At 41.5% G+C, this 20,344-nt stretch overlaps 1 protein-coding gene and 1 long non-coding RNA gene across 4 annotated transcripts in view; one reads left to right on the top strand and one right to left on the bottom strand.

Moving 5' to 3' along the window:
• The first annotated feature begins 16,937 nt into the window (after window positions 1–16,937).
• The window catches only part of Znf608 (zinc finger protein 608), a 109,335-nt gene continuing 105,928 nt past the window's right edge, over window positions 16,938–20,344 (top strand). For 2 of the 3 annotated variants that reach the window (XM_040741799.1, XM_040741800.1), the window contains exon 1: window positions 19,377–19,648. The gene's annotated coding sequence lies outside the window, so the exon portion shown is untranslated. Of the gene's footprint in view, window positions 17,216–19,376; window positions 19,649–20,344 lie in introns of those variants that run through there. The other variant, XM_005069106.4, reaches the window with a different exon arrangement.
• Window positions 17,791–19,264, bottom strand: LOC110340729. The gene is made up of 2 exons (XR_002382527.2): window positions 19,127–19,264; window positions 17,791–18,268 (listed from the first exon to the last, which is right to left on the bottom strand). It is a non-coding gene; the product is annotated as an uncharacterized LOC110340729 (long non-coding RNA).

The raw sequence follows: 20,344 nt of genomic DNA on the forward strand, positions 1-20,344 counted from the left end.
CAAAAAACAAAAACAACAAAAAAATTGAATAAAATCATATAAGTGAGTGAATAGTAGTGTACAGGCCCAAAGGAGAGCAACACAGCCTATGTCATCACCAATACCAAAATAGAGCTACAATCTGAAGACATAACAACTTAGATAAATGAGAAGAATACTTTTCTGAGTTGGTGTAAAACAAGAGAAAGATTAAAACTAAATAGCAGAAGAAATACCCTCTCATGGTAGACTAATATCAAAGAATACAGAGCAAGGCCAAGAGCAGAGAGCTCCTTTTAGATCATCTGTTCTCAACCTATGGGTCACGGCCCCTTTAGGGGTCAAATATCAGACCTCCTGTATACCAGATTTTTACGTTACAATTTATGACAGTAGCAAAATTCCAGTTATGAAGTAACAATGAAATAATTTTATGGTTGGGTAGGGTCACCACAGCATAAGGAACTGTATTAAACAGTCACAGCATGAGGATGGTTGAGAGCCACATGTTAGATTTCCAACAGCTCAAGGCTATGTGTTCAGAGATGACAAAACTTCACAGGAGCCACAGAAAGCAAATATTTGATGTGACCTTTGCTCTCATGCTCAGCCATGGCCACTCTTACATCGTTTGTTGTTGTTATTTTGCTCTATTCCTGCCTAATAATGTTAATCCTAGGCATAAGGGGGACAATTAAATGGGTTTTCTTGGAATATTTCCCATTTTCCACATATAGTAGTGGTGTAATAATAGTTTCTGCTGCAGTCTATTTGATGCGCTTGATTAATACTCTGCCTTGTGCTTTGAGGTTCTGAACCAAATCACCAAAGCTTTTTGGAGGCAACCCAGAGTAAACCCTTGCACTGATGTCTCTGAAGTGAGACGTTTCATAAGGCTGTCACTACAGGCCTTACCTAGGCAACTATAGATATGGCGAGATGACATCTTGAACAGAGGGTAAATCAGAGATACACCCCTCCTGGGCATCAAGCCTGAATTAATGTGCCACCAACAATTTGAAGACAGACACACCTTGGAAGACAGAGTTAGAATTCAGGAACCAGAATTCTCTGTAGGAGAAAAGATGCAATTAAACAAAGAGAAATTAATATTCCAAGAGATCTGAGGAAATATAGCATAGGTGAAAAGATAAGATGATATAAAAATAACCCTTTAAAATAAACATTAAGATTATTGAAATAGAAGTGCTCTGTGAATAGAAAACCCATGGATGGAAGTTTCTATCCTGCCTGGTCCTACAGTCCTTTAATCCAAAATAATCTCACAGAGGCTTACATAAATTATAAACTATTTGGCCTATTGCTGGCCGGATCTCTTAATTTTTAACCCATGACTACTAATCTGCGTATGTCCACATGGCCTTATCTTACCGGAAAATACCCGGGCATCATACCTTCCTGCCTTCTACCTTTCTCTATCCCTGTTTGGATTTCCCCCCTGGCTAAATCCATTGGCCAAAACAGCTTTATCCATCACCTAGTTAAAGAAACATATTTGCAGAATACAGAAGGACATCCCCCATCAAAAACCAGCATCATTGATGCCTTATGATCAAATGTATGAGTGAGAAAATTGATTGCAGTGGTCTGCTAGAGTGTAGGGGGAAAGGATAATGTACTGCCCTGATTATGTTTACCATGAATCCAGATGTGTAAGCCCTAAGCCCTCTTATCTCAATGTGTGAATGTACAGAAACAGCATCATAGGAGAGGTCACTGTGGCTAAATGAGGTCCTAAGAATGAGTCTTGTCCAATCTCTCTGACACTCTTAAAAGGGGATGAAATCTGAAAACATGAAAATACATACCACATGTGTGTGTTCATAGTGAAAGCACATAAGGGGAGAGCAAGAAGAGGGACATCCAGACACACCAGATTGACCGGCACTCCTAGCTTCCAAGAGTCTGTTGCATTTTGATAGTTCGTCCTGGCAAAATAACACAGGCAAAACCAACCAACCAACCAATCAAACAAACAACAAAACATGGGAAGTATGAGAAAATGGTTACAAAGCATGGATGATGCCCCTCAATTAAAAAACAAAAATTCAATAAGATTTCCAGGAAGCAGACTGGAGAGATTGCTCAGTGGTTAAGAGCACTAGATGTTCTTCCAGAGGACCCAGGTTCAATTCCCAGCAGTCACATGGCAGCTTGCAACTGTCTGTAACTCCTATTCAAGGAGTTATACAGATATACATGTAGGCAAAACACCAATTCACATAAATTTTAAAAAAGAAAAAAAAGATTTCCAGGAAGGTAAAATCAAGATAATGAAGGAAAGAATATTACCAAGAAATGGGGAACAAGTCAGTAAACAGCCTTCCTCATGGTATCCGCCTCAGTTCCTGCCTTCGGGTTCCTGCCCTGTTTGAGTTCTTGCTTTGGCTTCCCTCAGTGAGGGACTGTGCTGAGGATGTGTGAGTCAAATAAACCCCAAGTTGCTTTCGCTCATATAAATCAAAACTAGCATAATAAGTAAACCAGGAAAATATCTCTATCAATATAATTATCATGTGCACAATTAATTTCTTGCATGCAGTCTTACAGAGAGAGTTCCTGAGCTCTCTGTTTCTGCTTCTCATTGATAACTTCATGGTAAGAGCTGGATCAAGTTTAGAATGCATTTACTCCAAACCTCTTCACTGAAATGAAGCCACTGAGACTCTGTTTAAATAGCTGGTGGCATTAGAAGCATATGCCACTACCACCCAGCACTCAGGAGGCAGAGGCAGGCAGATCTCTGTGAATTTGAAGCCAGTTGGCCCATAGAGCGAGTTCCAAAACAGCCTCCAAAGCTACAGAAAAATTATGTCTCAAAAAACAAATCAAAAAAACCAGGTGTCTTAAAATTTTTTGTCATTCAAAATTGCTTCATATGTTCTTATAGAACCCTACAGAGACAGATCTGTGTTTCCTCCCTTTGAATCAAACTTCTTCAGTGACACATTTGGCTCTAGTGACCAACTATCTGAGAGTCCTCCAGGAGTCCACTCTTAACCAACAAATTGGGAAGAGGAGTAACCAGAAATGAGTAACTGATGTATGTAATTTCCAAGATTGGCTCATAAGGGTCATGAAGTTTACTCTCAGAGATCGAGTGTCTTGAGACCACTATAGTGGATGGTCACGTGTGCCATTTCTACAAGGTGCCAGACTGTGAGGAAAGTTGCCATGGACCCTCCAAGGGTGCTGTATCTCACAGCCAACAAGTCACCTCCATTGACACCACGTTGAGCAGAAAAATTTGCCAGGGAGATGTGCTCTTACTACGGCCATTCAAAACTGTGAAACTCATCAGGGTCAGCTATGCTTGAAGTTTCTAGGTCTGGGCATTGCTTGACAAAAAGCTACAGATATTGGCAACAGTGGTTGAAACCACATAGATTCCCAGGATGCTTCGGTACTGGTCCAGTGTTTACCAGAACCCAACCTTGTGATGTGTCTTTTCAAAATTAGTATGAATTCCCTTTCTGAGTTAAGATACAGTTGTCTAGACTTTACTATTTTATTCATTATTATTACTATTTTGGTCTACATAGAGTCAACACCCTTTTAATAAGGAAATGAACATAGGGATAAGAAATTTTTTAAGGGGTAGGCTTTGTTCATGGTATATTTTTATATTACTCTTGGATAATCAGAGAAGAATAACTAAACAGTTTAACTAGAGAAGTTTTAAATTAACTATGGAGCCTGGTGGTGGTGGTTCATACCTTTAAACCCAGCACTCAGGAAGCAGAGGTAGGTGGATCTCCAAGTTCAAGGCCAGCCTGGTCTACAGAGTTCCCGGACAACCAGAGTTACAAAGAGAGAACGTGTTTCAAAAACATAACAACAGCAATAACAAAAGAATTAAACGTGGGTTGGAGTGATGGTCCTAGGGTTAAAAGCACATGCTGCTCTTCCAGAGGACCTGAGGTCAGTGAACAGAATCCCAGTGAGATGCCTTACAACAGCTTGCAACTCCAGCTCTACTGGATTCAATAGCCTTTTCTGTGTGCTTTGGGTACCTGCATCCACTCAAAAACCCATAAGGACTAGGGACACAACTCATGGGCAGAGTGCTTGTAAACAGCTGAGGGACCAGGCAGGACAGAAACTTCTGTCCACAATAGCAAGTAGAGTATGCAGCATCCGAGTTATAAGATATAATGTAACATTGGGATGAAGCCCAGGAGTAATGCTCTCACCCTACACACCCTGGCACACACACTCAAGGTTGTAGTGAACATCTTCGAGGGTAGCCAGGCATCATGGTGGTGCATATCTTCAATCCCAGCATTCTGTTCTGTAGAGTGAGTTCCAGGACAACCAGGGCTACAAAGTAAGATCCTCTCTCAAAACCAAACCAAACAAACCACACCAATGTCTGTGTGGCATGATAAATGGTATATGTACTGTTAATGTGAGCGTATGTGTACGTGTGTGCACATTGGTGTGGAGGCTATAGCTCAGTGGCTGATGTCCCCCTCAATAACTGTCCCCCTCCACCTCCCTGAGATAGATCTCTCAAGGAATGTGAAGATCATCTATTTGACTAAGCAGGTTGGCCAGTGAGCTGCAGGGATCCACTTGTCTCCTCATCCCTAGCCCCAGAGATGGGGCTACAGGTGTTTATCATTAAGGTATTGTATAGGTTCTAGCAATCCAAACTGAGTTCTCTTTCTGCCAGTCAAAATAATACCTTTAAAAAAAGAGAATGATCAGCAGGACGGTGGTGGCACACGCCTCTAATCCCAGCACCAGCGAGGGAGAGGTAGGCAGATGTCTGTTGAGTTTGAGCCTAGCCTAGTCTACAAAGCTACACAAAGAAACCCTGTCTCAAAAAAAAAATCGGAATGCTCTAGCCCACTGGAGTCACACAAGAAGAACATACAAGGAATATCTCCTCAGGAAGATGCTGGAAAATCCACTTCTCTGGTGTATAGCTGAAGAGGTATTCAGATACCATACTGCCTAGGAGAGTACCAAGGAAATCTCGAAGGCCAAGATAGAGCCAACCTTTTGACATTGCACTGTCATCTACGAAGTTAACACAAGCCAAGCAGCCAAATACACACACACACACACACACACACACACACACACACACACACACACACACACAACCTCACAATATTTTAGGTTTACAATTTTGTTTTAGGCGCTATTCATAGGTAGCCTTGGCTGCACACAGCCCCCAGGCCTGAGGTGGAAACTAGTGTGACTGAATATTGCTGGTTCCTCTCCACTTTAGGACCGTGAGTCTTTCACTGCTGAACCCTGGTTCTGGAGAGACTTCCTCTGCTTCAGAGAATCTACCAGCTGAACCCGCAGGAACCAAAGCACACAGCCCTTTCTTTCCTTCTGCAATTCTTCTTCAGCACCTGCTGCTAATAATACTCAACATTGAGCCTGCCAGCAAGGAAAAACATCTGAAGGGAATCATACTCACCTTGCCTAGCAGATAGAGTGGGTCAACTGAGTTCAGAGAGGCCAAGGAGAGAAAACTGGAATTACTGTTGGTTGTGTGCCAGGATTTCACTGCAGGATAGATAGCTTGAACTTCTCGTTTCAAGCTCTGTGAAGGACTGCTCCGATGTTTTCCAGGGAGTATTTTACCAGTCACGGTCATATGCTGTGATCAAACTCATTCATTTCTTCTGAAAAGACAATTATTAATATCATGTGTGTGATATGTGTATGTGAGTATATGCATGCCATTGTACTCATGTAGGAGGTCAGAGGACAACTCTGTGGAGTTGATTCTCTTCTTCCACCTTTATGTGGGATCTGGGGATTGAACTCAGGTCATCAGGCTTGCTCAGCAATCTTGCCAGCCTTATTATTTTCTAATCATAACTGTTATGTGACTACTATGTTACCATGTAAATGTGGTTTGTAATTTTACTATTTGAAACCCACATGCCACTATAAATAGACATGGAGTTTCTTTTGGGGGTAATCATACTGTTCTAAAATTACATTGTGGTGATGGTTGCAAGGCTGAATGTTAAAATTCATTTAATTTTACACTTCCCTGAAATAAAACCAATGGAAGCTTTCCAGACTACAGATCACTTGATTCCCCTGAATTGTGTGTAACCAGTGATTGTTTGCTCCTTAGACATACTCCCAATTCCTTACTTGTTTTTTGTTTTGATTAAACTTACTTTTCTTTTTATTTGCTCAAGTCCTTATGTTTGAGACAGATTTTACATGCAACCCTGGCTAGGCTGGAACTTAGTGCAGATGCTACATAGACCAGGTTGGCCTTGAAATGTTAGTGATCCTCCTGCCTCTGCCTCCTGAGTATTGGGATTATTGGTATGTACCACTATACTGGGCTGCTCAGAGCTTTGTATTTTCTGCCCCATACTTATATGTTGGTATTCTCTGATGGTCCGTTTTCGATTGTATGTTCTGTTTAATTACTTTAACTTTTTAATAAGCCAATTTTTCATTTACAGGGAGCCCTCACTCTTCAGGTTTTCATTGACAAAGCCCTTCTCTTGCTCTGATTAGTTTAATTAGGCTGTAGAATAGTCTTATCGAATTTGCATCTTCTGGTTTGAGAGTTTATAAATTTAAGGTTTCCTTAGTCCAAAAAAAATTGTTATCTATTTTTTTGTTTATTTGTTCATCTTGAGGCAGGGAATGGTGTAGGTCAAGCTTGCCTCAAAGTTGCTGCATAGCAGAGGATGACCTTAAGCTTCTGATCCTCCTGCCTCCACCTCCTGAGTACTGGGATTATAGACAAGGGTCTCCATGCTGAGTTTATCCAGTGCTGAGGATCAGATCGAACATGCTAGGCAAGCACTTACCCACTGAGGTACATCCGCAGCCTGATTCCATTCTGCCCACTGAATGTACTCATTAGCTTAAATGATATCTCATTGCATTCTGATTGCTCACCATTCATTTCTTTCCCTGCACTTCTGGGGAATCTACAAATTAATACCAAACATATTGCAATGTCTTTTTTTTAATGTTGTAATATCTTTATTTTTAAAAAACTTGCCCATACATGTATTATATGATGCATTTATTAACTTTCAAACATTTTCAGAATACTTCTTATGTATGTCAACAAAAAGCCTGTAAATTACAAGCTATTGAAGGGTTTCTCATAGTTACTATTAAGGGTAGACTACCACCCTGTGACTAACTTGAAGTTCTCTTTGCAGGACTTGTGACATCAGTCAGCCATGCCTTTGGTTGACACAGCACAGAGCCAAGGGCTCACTTACAAGCACAGGGTAGCCAGATGCCTCCTGCCATTGTTCCCAAAGGAGATTTTAGTATCCATTCCTAATAGTCATATCTGCAACACGACTTCACTCCACACGCTGTTGCTGTCCTATAAGGCTTCCGACAGTCAGTCTACCTGGGCTGACACCAAAGCCCCATCCGTTCCTCCCTCTGCATCAGTGTTCGTCTATCTGCTCTGCAGATCCTTCCTCCATCTCTACTCAAGCATGGCAGTCCTTTCACCTGCTTCTTCCCCAGAGCCTGGACAGACTCCTTATATAAAGCATGCCTTTCTTCTTCCCCCAAGCCACACTTCTTGTACTTATCACCATAATTCAGTTCCTTTTCAGTTTGGCAAGCACCTTACCTCACCAAGAATCATCTAAGGCAGAGAATGGCCTCTGTCTTTTCATGTCTCCCATGGACCTCATAAATCTCCACAGAGGTTGGCTGAATTACCTCCTGAATGCTCCAAACTTAATCATGGAAAATGAGGTAATATTTATCTAATGTTTAGTGTAATTCTGTGCACAGGGTGTTACACAGGTGTTTGTTAAATAAAGAGAGAGGTTGATAGGGCATAAGCTTGGATTTAGAAGGACTATTGTTATTGTAATTACTGAAAATGGTGTCTATAATTTATTAACAGACCCAGATAATTTCCTCTTTATTACTAGACTCCTACGAGTGTGGAACCATGGATGGAATCACGGCTTTCCTTTTATATTCTGTTCCTTTTTCTAATTACATATCATTTCTCTCATAGTGATACTTAAATCTCATTATATTTAATGATTTATCCATTTTCTGCTATAACAGTTTTATCAGTGACTCCTTGTATTATAATCTCATTATTTCACAAAATGATATCCTATTTGTTAAGAACAGTAACTGTTACCATGATTTTATCTCCAATGTTCTTTTCATGTCAGCTTCTTAGTCCCCTTTGTGAAAAGATTAAACCTCTTTCTTTTCTTCCTTTAGTCAAATTCTGCTCAATGTTGCATGTATAAGTGTCTTTCACTGTGTGTTGCTATTTTATTTGAAGAATTTAATTCTTCATCTGAACTCTGCAGGCCTCGTTTCTACAATTCTGTGTTTTGAGAGAATAAAAAGTCATATGCTGAGGAAATCTAAATTATCATTCCCCCACTTTATTCTGAAGTATAGTATACCAGTAATGAAATACTGAATCTTTATTTCCTAATTTCTATTGACTCTATTTCCCCTATGGGACTGAAATTTTTACTTCTTGATTGAAATGTACTTTGTGGAAGAAAGCTGTAAAATGTTCAAGCTTATCTCAGAGATGCATGCTGGAACTACACATGGAATGTTACAGATTTGCGCCATTTATGAGCTTAAATGTACATTTTATTAACTACACAGACATACACAAAAAACAACAACCTGCACCAATACAGGGTTAGGGTTCAGATGCAATCTTTTGCTTGCTTGCATGTGTTATAATGCCACTTGAGATGGTTGGAGATCAAGGGAACATGAAAAAGTTTGCGATGCCAAGGGTTAAATTGTAATTTCTTTTTTCTTTCTTTTCTTTTCTTTTTTCTTTTCAAGACAGGGTTTCTCTGTGGCTTTCGAGGCTGTTCTGGAACTCACTCTTGTAGACCAGGCTGGCCTCAAACTCGCAGAGATCCGCCTGCCTCTGCCTCCCGAGTGCTGGGATTAAAGGCGTGCGCCACCACCGGCCTGGCTAAATTGTAATTTCAAATAGTGCTTCTTCCCCCAAATCCTGGTAGCTTTTTTCCCTTCAAACTTTAGTATGGAGAATTTCATACATACACTGTGTGAGTAATGTTGGTAATGGAGGGGCTGGAGGTGTCAGCACCTAGGGGCATGTGCAAGCCGAGGTGTGCATAGGGAGAGCTTTGGGTGTCAGTTCTCACCTTCCTCTTTGTCTCATTTGTTGTTGTTGTTGTTGCTGATGCTATGTTGCATAATCCTGAAATTTCAAATAGATGCTCTGGTTTCTGCCTTTTATCACCAGGAACCAGTGCTGCGATTAAAGATGTGTGCAATCCTAACTGACTTTTTCCATGGGGTCTGAAGATCAAACTTGGATCTTCAGTCTCATCTTTTCCTCACAGAGCCATCTCTCCACCCCACATCATTCCCTGTGTAATACAATCATGTGCGTGCACACACACATTCATATGTCCATGTTTCTGAGTGTTAGGACCAGAGATAACATATTTTCTCAAAAAAAAATCATGTCACTCATCACTGTCATGCTTTCTAGCTGACATAATATAGATCTTTAGTGGAAGCTTTACCACTTTAGTTTTCTTTCATATGAAAATGTTTACTTTAGGGGCTGGAGAGATGGCTCAGAGGTTAAGAGCATTGGTTGCTCTTCCAGAGGTCCCGAGTTCAATTCCCAGCAACTATATGGTGGCTCACAACCATCTATAATGAGATCTGCTGTCTTCTTCTGATGTTCAGGCAGGAACAATGTAATCATAACAAATAAATAAAAATTTAAAAAAGAAAATGTTTAAATTCTTTTATGCAGGAGAAGAATTCACCCCTCTAATGCTCCTTTGCGTGACTTAAAAGGGTTATGATGTCAATACACATTTTGTGGCAGGCCAGTACAGCAGCAAAATACACAGGGTTCCTGGTTCTCAGTTTCTTCATCTAATGAGAATTGTATTTAGCTTGCTTGTCTGGTATAAAGGGTAAATATGTTAATGTACGTAAAGAATGAAGGAAAGTTTTTGCAACATGTAAGTCAGACATGTTTCCAGTTGCTGTTTTCTTGAATTATAATCTGTTTTTTGTTTGTTTGTTTTTATTAGTTTTTGTTGTTGCTGTTTTTTCAAGACAGGGTTTCTCATGTAGCCCTGACTGTCCTGTAACTTACTCTGTAGACCAGGGTGGCTTCAAACTTAGAGATCAGCCTGCCTCTGCCTTCCCAGTGCTGGAATTAAGGAATGCACTACCACTGCCTGGCTATATTCAAGATTTTTAAGCTAAAACATTTCAGAACAGAATATTTAATATTTAAAATGACAGCAAATTTTCATTTGTTCTATTAACCTTTGTGGGAGTCCTCTAAGAAACAGGGCCACACAGCAAGAACCTAAACAGCAAACATTAGATGAGAAGTACATTAAAATCTCTTTTGGGAGGCTAGAGAGGTGGGTATCACAATGGTTACGAGTAGCTGATACTCTTCTAGAGGACCCAAGTTTGATTCCCAGTCCCCACATAGTTCAGCTCACAACTGCCAGTGACTTTAGTTCCAGGGGATCTGAAGTCCTTTCTGGTACCTGCATACATGTATACATGTGACATACATTCACACAGAAACATTCCATGTTTAAACTGCTTCCAATAAAATCGTTATGCTTTATGTCTTACAGGTGTGTGTGTGAGTGTGTGTGTGTGTGTGTGTGTACTAATGTGGGTAGAGAATGGGGCATGAGGAAGAAAAAGAAAAAATGATTAAAATAATTTTATAAGAAAAAGACCCATCCAACAGGCTAGCCTGACAGCGCCTCCTGAGCTATAGAAAGCTGCAAGCTCAGGAACCAACCAATCAGGAGGCTGAGAGCCACATTTCCATAATGATGATTGGCTAGTAGGCTGGCTGAGCTGCATGAGAATGGGGGAGGAAACGCTCTCCTGAGAAAATAGCAGAACAACTCTCTGTTGTTTACTGCATATTCTCCAAATGATTGTAGCGATTTGTCCTTTAGGAAAGCTTGTTTAGAAAACAGAATAGGCACCGTTTTTCTCAACAACCAGAGGCATTAGACGGCCAAGACGCTGAAGAAGTCCTCTTTCAAATCAGTGGTAGGCTCCTGATTTCTTCTAAGCAAACACGTGAAGACTGGCTAGGAGCTGCTTGAGAATCCTACATCAATAATTAGGGTTTGCTGATTTTGATGAACATCATGGCTTTATTGCATGTGTGTCAACTTTATGAAATCTGAAGAGAATAACGTTCACAAAGTATGAAAACACTTTTGAATATACTGAGCATTTTTGTAGTTAAGGGTGTTATGCCACTCTCAATAACAAAGCTGTCGTATTTTGCTTGGTTTGGTTTGGTTTTTCCCCCCTCTCCTGTAATCATATATGCCCGAAAATTTCAGAGATGTATTTATCAGTGTGTTCCATGATGCTGTCACAAATGTTTGTACCTACAACTGAGCCAGAGCTCAGTAAATCATGGAATCTCCCAACAGAAGGACACAGAAAGGGGACAAGCAATATAACGGCTGCACCCAATAGCCTTTGTCCTTTCCCAACTTGGTGGTGTTCTACTCTGTTGTTTTAAATTCACACAGAGCAGTGACACTATTTCAGCTACACGTTTTTAAGTTTTGCTTTGCAAACATTTTTCCCCATGGACTCTCTTTCTGGCAATGAGGCTAACCCCGCAATGCAGATTAAGCAGACCTGTTCTGCAGGCTTTCCCAGTGACCATTCCTTGGCTGGCTAACAGACCAGCCATTCAGAAGCAATTTTCTTCAGGCTGAAATTATGTGCTGACCGTAGCAGATCACTTCCCATAATAACCCTTCCCCCACCCAGAGCTAAATACAATCTGTCTCCTACTCACTGTAATAACGTGCAAATGACTGTAATTTTGCAGACAAGAAACAGCCCAAAGTGAAACGTGTCTAAACAGAGGTCGATTTGAAAAATCAGGGCTATTACCTAAATCTGTAAAATACATATTGTAATAAAACCAGCAACAGCAATCTCCAATAAGTAGTTCTAAAAAACGCAGCTTGTGTTTTGATCTTCTTTATGTACCCGGTCTTCACAGGCATAAAAGAGAATCCTTTCCTAGAAATGGCTTCATTGCTTGCAATGGAAATTGCCTAACCTTGCTAGCTGATCCCAGACCCTGTTCGGGCACCCATGCAGACATAGCCCACACCACCCTGATAGTACCTAGGGCCAAGCCGAGGTATGATTTCAGACACTTAACACTGACCTACATTGCTGTTCTCTCAATGCAAGCAGTATAAGAGTGTTTTCCTTTTAAAAAATGTGTTGTGCTAGCTTCTCTCAAAGTGAAACATAGCAGGCTCAGGTTTCTGCTTTTTCTTCTCTATTAAGGCATTGGAACTGCACGAGAAAACAGGAGTTATTGGAGCATACAGGGAGAAGCTACCCCGTCTTTCTCTTTCTGTCTTGGTATTGAACCCATGCCCTCAAGCAGGCTAGGCAAGCACTCTACCATGGAACTATACCGCTCGCTTTTTATTTCTCTACTATTAAAATTCATTGCAATGTTAAATCGGTTGATACGTTTGCCTTCTATCATCTCCAGTTGTTTAAGCTAAGCTATATTACAAAGAGCTGTCAAGACTGCATGATTCTCTCTATATTGTGAGTTGATTTGTGAGACGTTAGGCTAAAATGAGTGAACAGGACATAAACCCACCTTAACAGCTAATACAGCAATATTAGAGGGTATGGAAGAATATCTGTATTTGTGGAATGTCTATCAGAAATGTGTTTTTCCAGCAGGGAATAGCATGAGGTCTTTCTCTCCTCACCTCTCTCCACCTCTCACCTCTACCCCTCACCTCTCTCCACCCCTCACCTCTCTCTACCCAGGATTTGAAATGGTTCTGTATATAAGACCTTTTTTTCCCCTTGACACTTTATTTTGGTCCAAGGTTACTTCAGAATAATGTAAAACACCACACATTTGACCAAGAGGACACTGCTTGGCTCCTTTGGTGACAATTACCCAGAGATAGATATTGCTAAAAGTAGTCCAAAGAAATCTGAGTTGGGTTTAGTATGCAGGTTTTTTGTTTGTTTGTTTTGTTGTATTGTGGTTTTTGTTTTGTCTACTTTTTCTTCCCCCTTAGTGACTCTTTAACAACTAGGAACAATTATCTGAAGGTGAAAAGAGTGAAGACCTTCTAATGTTTGTGTGGGTGTTTCATTAATCAACCTTGTGTTCTCTAGAAGGGAACAGGTTGCCTACCCACTGCCTTCAGGCAGACAGACCACTGCTTAAGGACTCCAGGCAGACAAGAATCTTTCCCTAAAGTCTTGTTGGATAGCCAATACATTTCTCATTACATCTAAATTAATTTCCCTTTTCTATAAATTAAGCTCATTTCCACATTCTACATTGAATTCATAATCTAGGATTTCTCTTTCTAGTTCTTCTCTTACTCCCAAGAACCCCCAAGTGTGTGGTGTGTGTAGTTTTAGAAAAGCGTTTACTTGTTTCCAGGTAAATAAAACCTAAGAAATTATGTCTGCTGGGCACGATGGCACATTCCTATGATCCTACTGCTTGGAAGGCAGAACATGCCAAGTTTGAGGCTGATCTAGGCTACCTAGTGAAATGCTTGTTTAAAAAAGGGGGGGGGGACTGGAGAGATGGCTCAGAGGTTAAGAGCACTGACTGTTTTTCCAGGGGTCCTGAGTTCAATTCCCAGCAACCACATGGTGGCTCACAACTATCTACAATTCAATCTGGTGCCCTCTTCTGGTATGTAGGCAGAACACTGTATATGTAATAAATAAATAAATCTTTTTTTTAAAGGAAGGAGGTAAAACTGATTTCTGACTGTTAATACACTCCCAATCAGAAGAAAGGGTCACAATGACCACGTTGATTTGCTGTGGTGCTGCTTGAAGACCTTGGCTTCCTCTTGAGTACTTTGCAGGTAAGAGGGAAAAAAGCCAAGCCAGGTCTCCTGCCAGGAATCTTTCCACCTCCTTGCTAACGATGTGTTACAAGTAGTGCTGAGTGGATTTGGGGGCCCATGGAGGGGTGATGGCGACTACTATTGCAGGTAAGATGACACACTTTAATTACCTCCCTTGCACTGACCTCATGCTTTCCCCACCCCTCAATTCTGAAGGCTGCCCTTTTCCCCAGACACCGCCTCTGTCTCTCACACCTCTGGGTAGACAACCAGAGAAACGTAAAATTACAAAGTGCACATGTTGAAAGAGTGTGCTGGTGTAATCAAGTAAATGCAGTAGGTGTTGGTAGGAAGACAGCAACACTGTGAACTTGGTAAGAAGTGTAGGTAATAATAAAGAAGAGCTCAAGAAATTGAAAGGGAGTAGAGAACATAGGAGGCGTTGGAGGGGCAGAATGTAAGGGTGGAGATTATGGAAACACAATATTCACTTATGAAATCCACAAAACGATTCAGTCAAATAAAAATAATCATGATGAAACATTTCGACTCTATAAACAGAACAAAACTTTCCAATTTTGTGAGGGAGGAGAGTAACTCCATTTCCCAGAGCTGGTAGCAAATTATCTTTCTTTCAGTTTTCTATTAACTGTGAGGCCTCTGATGCCTCTGATTGTCCCCCACCCCTTGTCAAACAAAACAAAACAAAAAACAAATAGGCACAAAGCCAGCATAACAATAGTAGCCTATTCAAAAGTTGCCTGGAAGAATTTGGGGCCCGGGAGAGATGGGGGTGGAGAATAAAGGGTTGTGCAAATGCTAAACTAAAAAGAAAGAGGATTTAAGTTGCCAAAATAATTTGAATTAAGTCTGCAGTCAAGTTGAGCATAAACCCTTATCTTTGGCCAATGGTGTTTAAGGTTGAGGTATGGGTGTTGAAGTCAGGGAAAGGTTCAATTACACATCTGGGTGGTTAAGTTTTGTACCTGGTTATACTAAACCTGTGGTCCAACTCTGTGATTTCTCTAGTAAGGGGATGTTTTGAAAGAGCTTTGCCCTTTCCTGGTGTCTCTAGATGGTGATGTTTAAATACCCTTGTCAAGTTTTTTTGTTCTAAGAAATAAGCATTGATTTTTTCCAAACCAATCTAACATATGGGGTAACCACACCCTGAAATGGGGAGAACACCCCAGGGACACAGGAAGTGCAGAAGCCTGAGCTGGTCTTATGAGGAACCACACTTCTAAAACAAGTTATGACTCTCCATATGGTACTGTGCTGTTTCCAAGGAACCATACACAATGTAAAACCTGTACAGTCAAAAATACTACATAGACATCAGTGCTGACACGGAAGATGAGTGGGCACTAGACATCTAATTTGTCCCACATTATTTGTTAATGTCTAGCTTCGATTTGAGTGAAAAGGAGTTAGGGCAAGCCACATAGATTGCTTTGTCTGTCTTCTTCCAATAAAGGTCAGAAACTGTTGTTTGTTAATGTTTGCAACATCTAGTCTAGTTCATCTAGAGTGAAACAACAAATTGGCATTTTTTAATGGACTAAATATATTAAAAACACAAACATTAGTCAATAGCCATTACTTATAACATGTAGCATAAATGTTTTTATTGATCCACAAAGTCGCCATCAACCATTTACTTCATAACTGTCTTCTGCCAGAGGTAATTTCCTCTGTGTGCCCATTTGCCTAAGCTAAGGTACATCTAAAACTCCAGCTGCCTCGTGCAAAAATCCAAATAATACCCATTCCCTCAATTTGGGGGTTATAATAGGTTTGCTTAAAATTCATAGGCTGACTCCTAAAATAATTGAAAATAAATAACAGCACAAAATTAAAAATAAACCACGTTCTAAAGGCTTACTTTGTAAGACTACATTAGCTTAAATATATTAACGAGTTGTTATTTCACATTAGCTTCGTGTCCTGGAAAATGAGTCCCATTAACTTGCCTGCGTTTGTCTTAACTATAAAAGCGAGAACATTTTGTATGTTTGTAGGCTGTGGACAGAGCATTCAGAGAATTTAGAATCTCTGCCCGCGCCTGGGTTAAAGATTTGGAAAAAGGATTCTGACAGATAATTCAGATGGTTAAAAATTGAGAACAAGGGACTGCTTAAGGGGTTAATATGCCTAGTATATGTTATCTTCCACAAATCGATTTATTTTTCAATAATGAGGCCATGTTTTATATTTATTTATCTTGTCGAGTCGCCGAAGATCAGGTGGGGGAGATTTGTTGCTAATTTAAGAGAGTCATTCATAAGGTTGGCTCAATGGTCGTCGGGATCCACACGTTAGTGATTGCAGACCCGAAGCCTGGAAACAAAAGGGTTACTTGTTCCCCCCCATTACCGCCCCCCCCGCCCCTTCGTGGCTTTTTCTGTGTGAGAGAGCAATGTAGGGTGTGTGTGTGTGTGTATGTGTGTGTGTGTGTGTGTGTGCGTGTGTGTAGGGCTGAGAGGCAGAAGCTGCAGAGCTGGGCCGCCGAGTCCTTGGGACATGGGAAGAGACAACAGGAAACCGCTCGCGTGGGTTTCCACGGAGCGGCGTCCCCGCTCTGCGCCGGTGGCTCAGCTGGCTTCCCTCTGCCACCGAGCGATCACATACATTATTTCCCCCAAGATAACACAATCAAACTTGCATTTACCGACATCCTCTCTTCGCAGCCTGCTTGAGATGTGTTTTAATAAATAAGTGTTTTATGTGAATGATGTAGTAATTGAAACAGGCTCCCCATTTCCCCCCTCCCTTCGTCCTGCGGGAGGTTCCGCAACCCCAATCTGCTTGGAAAATAAAACGCTTTGTCTCCACCGCCACCCCCCATCGCACCCCCACCCGAGCTCAGTGTGTGTTTTATACGTGTGTATATCTCAACCCCCTACAGTAGCCAAGAGAAAGCAGCTAGCCAATGAGAGAGCCCAGTTTCATAAAAGCTGCTCTCTGATTGGTTCTATGCGAAAGGGCATTGGGAACAAAGAAAAGTCCCTTTCAGGTATACAGGCTGAGAGCTCTTCTGGCTACACTCCCCCTGTGCGTGTGTTGTGTTTCAGTTCTGATTCCACTGTTCCAGAACAAGCTTGGTGTGTGTGTGTGCACCGGGGGGATTCCTGTGTTCTTGTTTTTGCTTTGTTTTGTTGTTTTTTTATTTTTATAAAAAATACACGGGACGGTCTGTGACATTTGCTGGTCCATCTTTAATAATAAAAAAATTGAAGAAATTATAATTTCCAAAATAAAGCGGCTGCAACCAAACACACTCAATGCAGTTAGAAGGAAAAGGTCAACTCGCTCCCATACAGACCGTAAGTACGGTTGCGTGGTGTGTCGCTATATAGCACTTTAGTGGGGTGTTCATGCAGGGGAATGTGCGAGTTTTATGCATTGAAATGAGGAACTAGTTACAAGGTTTGGCTTTGCATTTAGAACAACCCAAGAAGGGTGAATTTTATTCAGTGGAGGGTGAAGCATTTGTAACTTCTTTAGACAAATTAAGCTTGACTGGGCACTTGGGCTAACTTAGAGTAAATTACCTTTTGGGCTCTAACCCAAAGGAGACTGAGAGTGATTCAGTTACACACCCTGGTCCGCCGTGTCAGCTCTCTCGAGCACCTTCCCCCTCCTCCCTTTTTCCTACCGGAGCTGAGCAGACCCCCGCCCAGACCGAGGCAGGCAAATGGGAACCCGGGTAGAACAAGCCGATTTCTCTCCTGTCACATCCTCCTGCTCAGTAATTTAATAGTAAACTAGGGAATATTCATCCATTACATGTAATGGCTATAACTACCATTTTCCACCTTCTTTAAGAAAAAAAGCAGGAAGAAAAAAACATCATTAAGAGAAGGGGGGGAGCCCCACCCAACCCAAACAGACCCACAAATAGTAACAATGGTGTGTTTATTACAAGACTGGGTTTGGGAGCTAGCAAAATGTTTTCCTTTGTTTAATACATGAAGGGGGGTCCCTAAAATCCCAGCAACTTCGAGGTACCCTGCCCCCTCCCCCAGGAGTCCCCGCCCTGGCATCCTTGGGAAAGCCGACAAATTGGAGATCAGTTGAGGATAGGTTTATAAGGTGTTTCTTTAAAACATCTGCTTTGCTCTTGTGGCCATTACATTTCCCTCTTTCCGAACTTCCGAGATCCTAGATGGCTGAGAAATGTTTCACATTCATAACTTGTAGCTTCGCCTACTGCAGGGCGTGCTGGGGGAGGAGGGGCAGCCGGGGGGGAAGGGAGAGACCTTCAGCTTTTTTTTTTTAAAGACCAGATCAGTATTTTCTTGATACGCTTGTCACCATTTTTGTTCTCACGACAACCAATTGAGCCCTTGATCCTCACGTGATGTGAAAGGCTTGCACTGTAACAAAATCGCTCCTTTTAGATGGTTGGTGTTGCTAACGCGCCCATCCCCCTCTCCCAGCCCCGACATTTCCAGCAAAGCGACTCTCCACTTCCAATCCATCAACAATTCATTACTGCTTTTAGCTTCCAAACGCCAGCTAATTAAAAATACTAAGCCAAGCTCTGAGGCCATCTGACTAAACACAGGAGGGGGTGGGCGAGAGGTGGAGAGAGGAGGAAAAAAAAATAGAGACGCACTGTTTGCTGCGTGTAGAGAGGAAAAAATTGTCCTGGAAAAAGGTCGCCTTAAAAAAAATCTTTTTGACTCTAATTATCGAATTACCACATGACAGATCGGCTTGCGCGGCGGAGGATTTTAACCCCTCCTCGGGGACTATTCTAAGAACTCGGTTCTTTTTTTCTCAAAAACAACAAACAGGAAAACATCACATCCTTCAGGTTTCCAAGACAGCCCCTTTTAGACGCCGTTATTTTCCCCGCTCCACCGCCCCCCGCCCTGGGCGAAAGCTGCTCTAACTGGTTTATCAGCTCCCTGCATCGTCTGCTCCCTCCTCCTCCTCCACACCTTTCTTTTTCTCCTCCAGCCCAGCTTCTCATCCCACCCTTTCTTCCTCTTTCTCCTTCCTCCTCCTCCCCCTCATCCTTTCACCCCTTCCGTGAGTTAGTTGGAGAAATCAAATGTCAGGAGGAGCGGAAAAATGCCACTTCCCGACTAACAGGCGGAATCCAGCCCAGATTTTCAGTCCTTTCTTCTTATTCTTTCTTCCCTTTCACTAATTTATCCCGATGTTAGCACATTCTGTCTCGTTACTAGAGGACGCCTGTAGGTTTGCTACATGAGATCATTACTTACTGATCACGGTGACTCTGAAGTCTGCAACTGAAGGCGGAATCCGAAGTTCGGAAAAGTTTTTTCTCTAATCTCTCTCTCTCTCTCTCTCTCTCTCTCTCTCTCTCTCTCTCTCTCTCTCTCTCTCTCTCTCTCTCTCTCTCTCTCTCTCTCTCTCTCTCTCTCTCTCTCTCTCTCTCCCCTCCCCTCCCATCCCCCCTCTCTCAACACCCTATTATTCTGAATGCTTGTTAAGAGGAAAAACACCCTTCGGTGCTTGGGTTGTGAATGTGAAGCATCTCCCAGCTGCACAGTGACACATTTTTTTTAAGGAGAAAAGGACTCCAGAGCTTTTTGCCAAAAGGGGGATGGGGAAGTGAAATAATGTTATTGAGTGATTATTTTGGCTGAGATGTGTTACTTGGTTTTTTCCTTTTTGATCATTTGGTGTTTAAGTAAAATGAGGCACTGGCTTGTGTGCCGACTGGAGTGAGAAATACCTTTTGATTTTCGGGCCTAATTAAAAAAATGATAAAGGATTAAAAGGTAAGCATTCTCTCTCTCTCTCTCTCTCTCTCTCTGTGTGTGTGTGTTATGTGTGTTGTGTGTGTTGTGTGTGTGAGCGTGCATTTGTTTATTTATTATTTATTTTCTTGACAATCAACTGTTAAAGGGGGCTGATCCCTTTAAAAACTGTTTTAACTGCTCTTTGTCAAACACACACTCATTTGTGGTCACTGAGGCCACTGTGGTGTGGATCACTTAAAGTGTATGTCTTAATCAGTTTTCCTACAGTCAGTGGCACCATATTTAACAGACTGAGCAGTTCTGTGACCCAGGGGTATGGCAGAATTGTTTAGATGGATTTTCCTTTTTTCCTCAAGAGGCAAATATGTAACCTTTCCTCTCACACTGTATTTTTACTGAGAGAAATGCTCTTGGAGAAGTCTGTATGTATTTCAGAAAAGAATTGTGTGGTTGTGGGGGGAAAGGTGGTGGTGGTGGTGTGTGTGTATGTGTGTGTGTGTGTGTGTATGAGTGTGTAGGACCACTGTTGAGTGGTTTGTTTTTTTATCTTTTTTTTCCTGTTTCTTATGGGAAACAAAACCTATATTGCCCAGGCAATTTGTAAGAAGTATTAAAATGAGAAAGGAGGAAAACTTAGTGACATCATTTTTGAACACGGGTCCCAGAGAACTTTCAGGGCCTGGTTATTTACACTGCAAGAGCCAGGACATGTTT

The sequence above is a fragment of the Mesocricetus auratus genome, unplaced genomic scaffold, assembly GCF_017639785.1.
Source record: "Mesocricetus auratus isolate SY011 unplaced genomic scaffold, BCM_Maur_2.0 Super-Scaffold_6730, whole genome shotgun sequence".
NCBI lineage: Eukaryota > Metazoa > Chordata > Mammalia > Rodentia > Cricetidae > Mesocricetus > Mesocricetus auratus.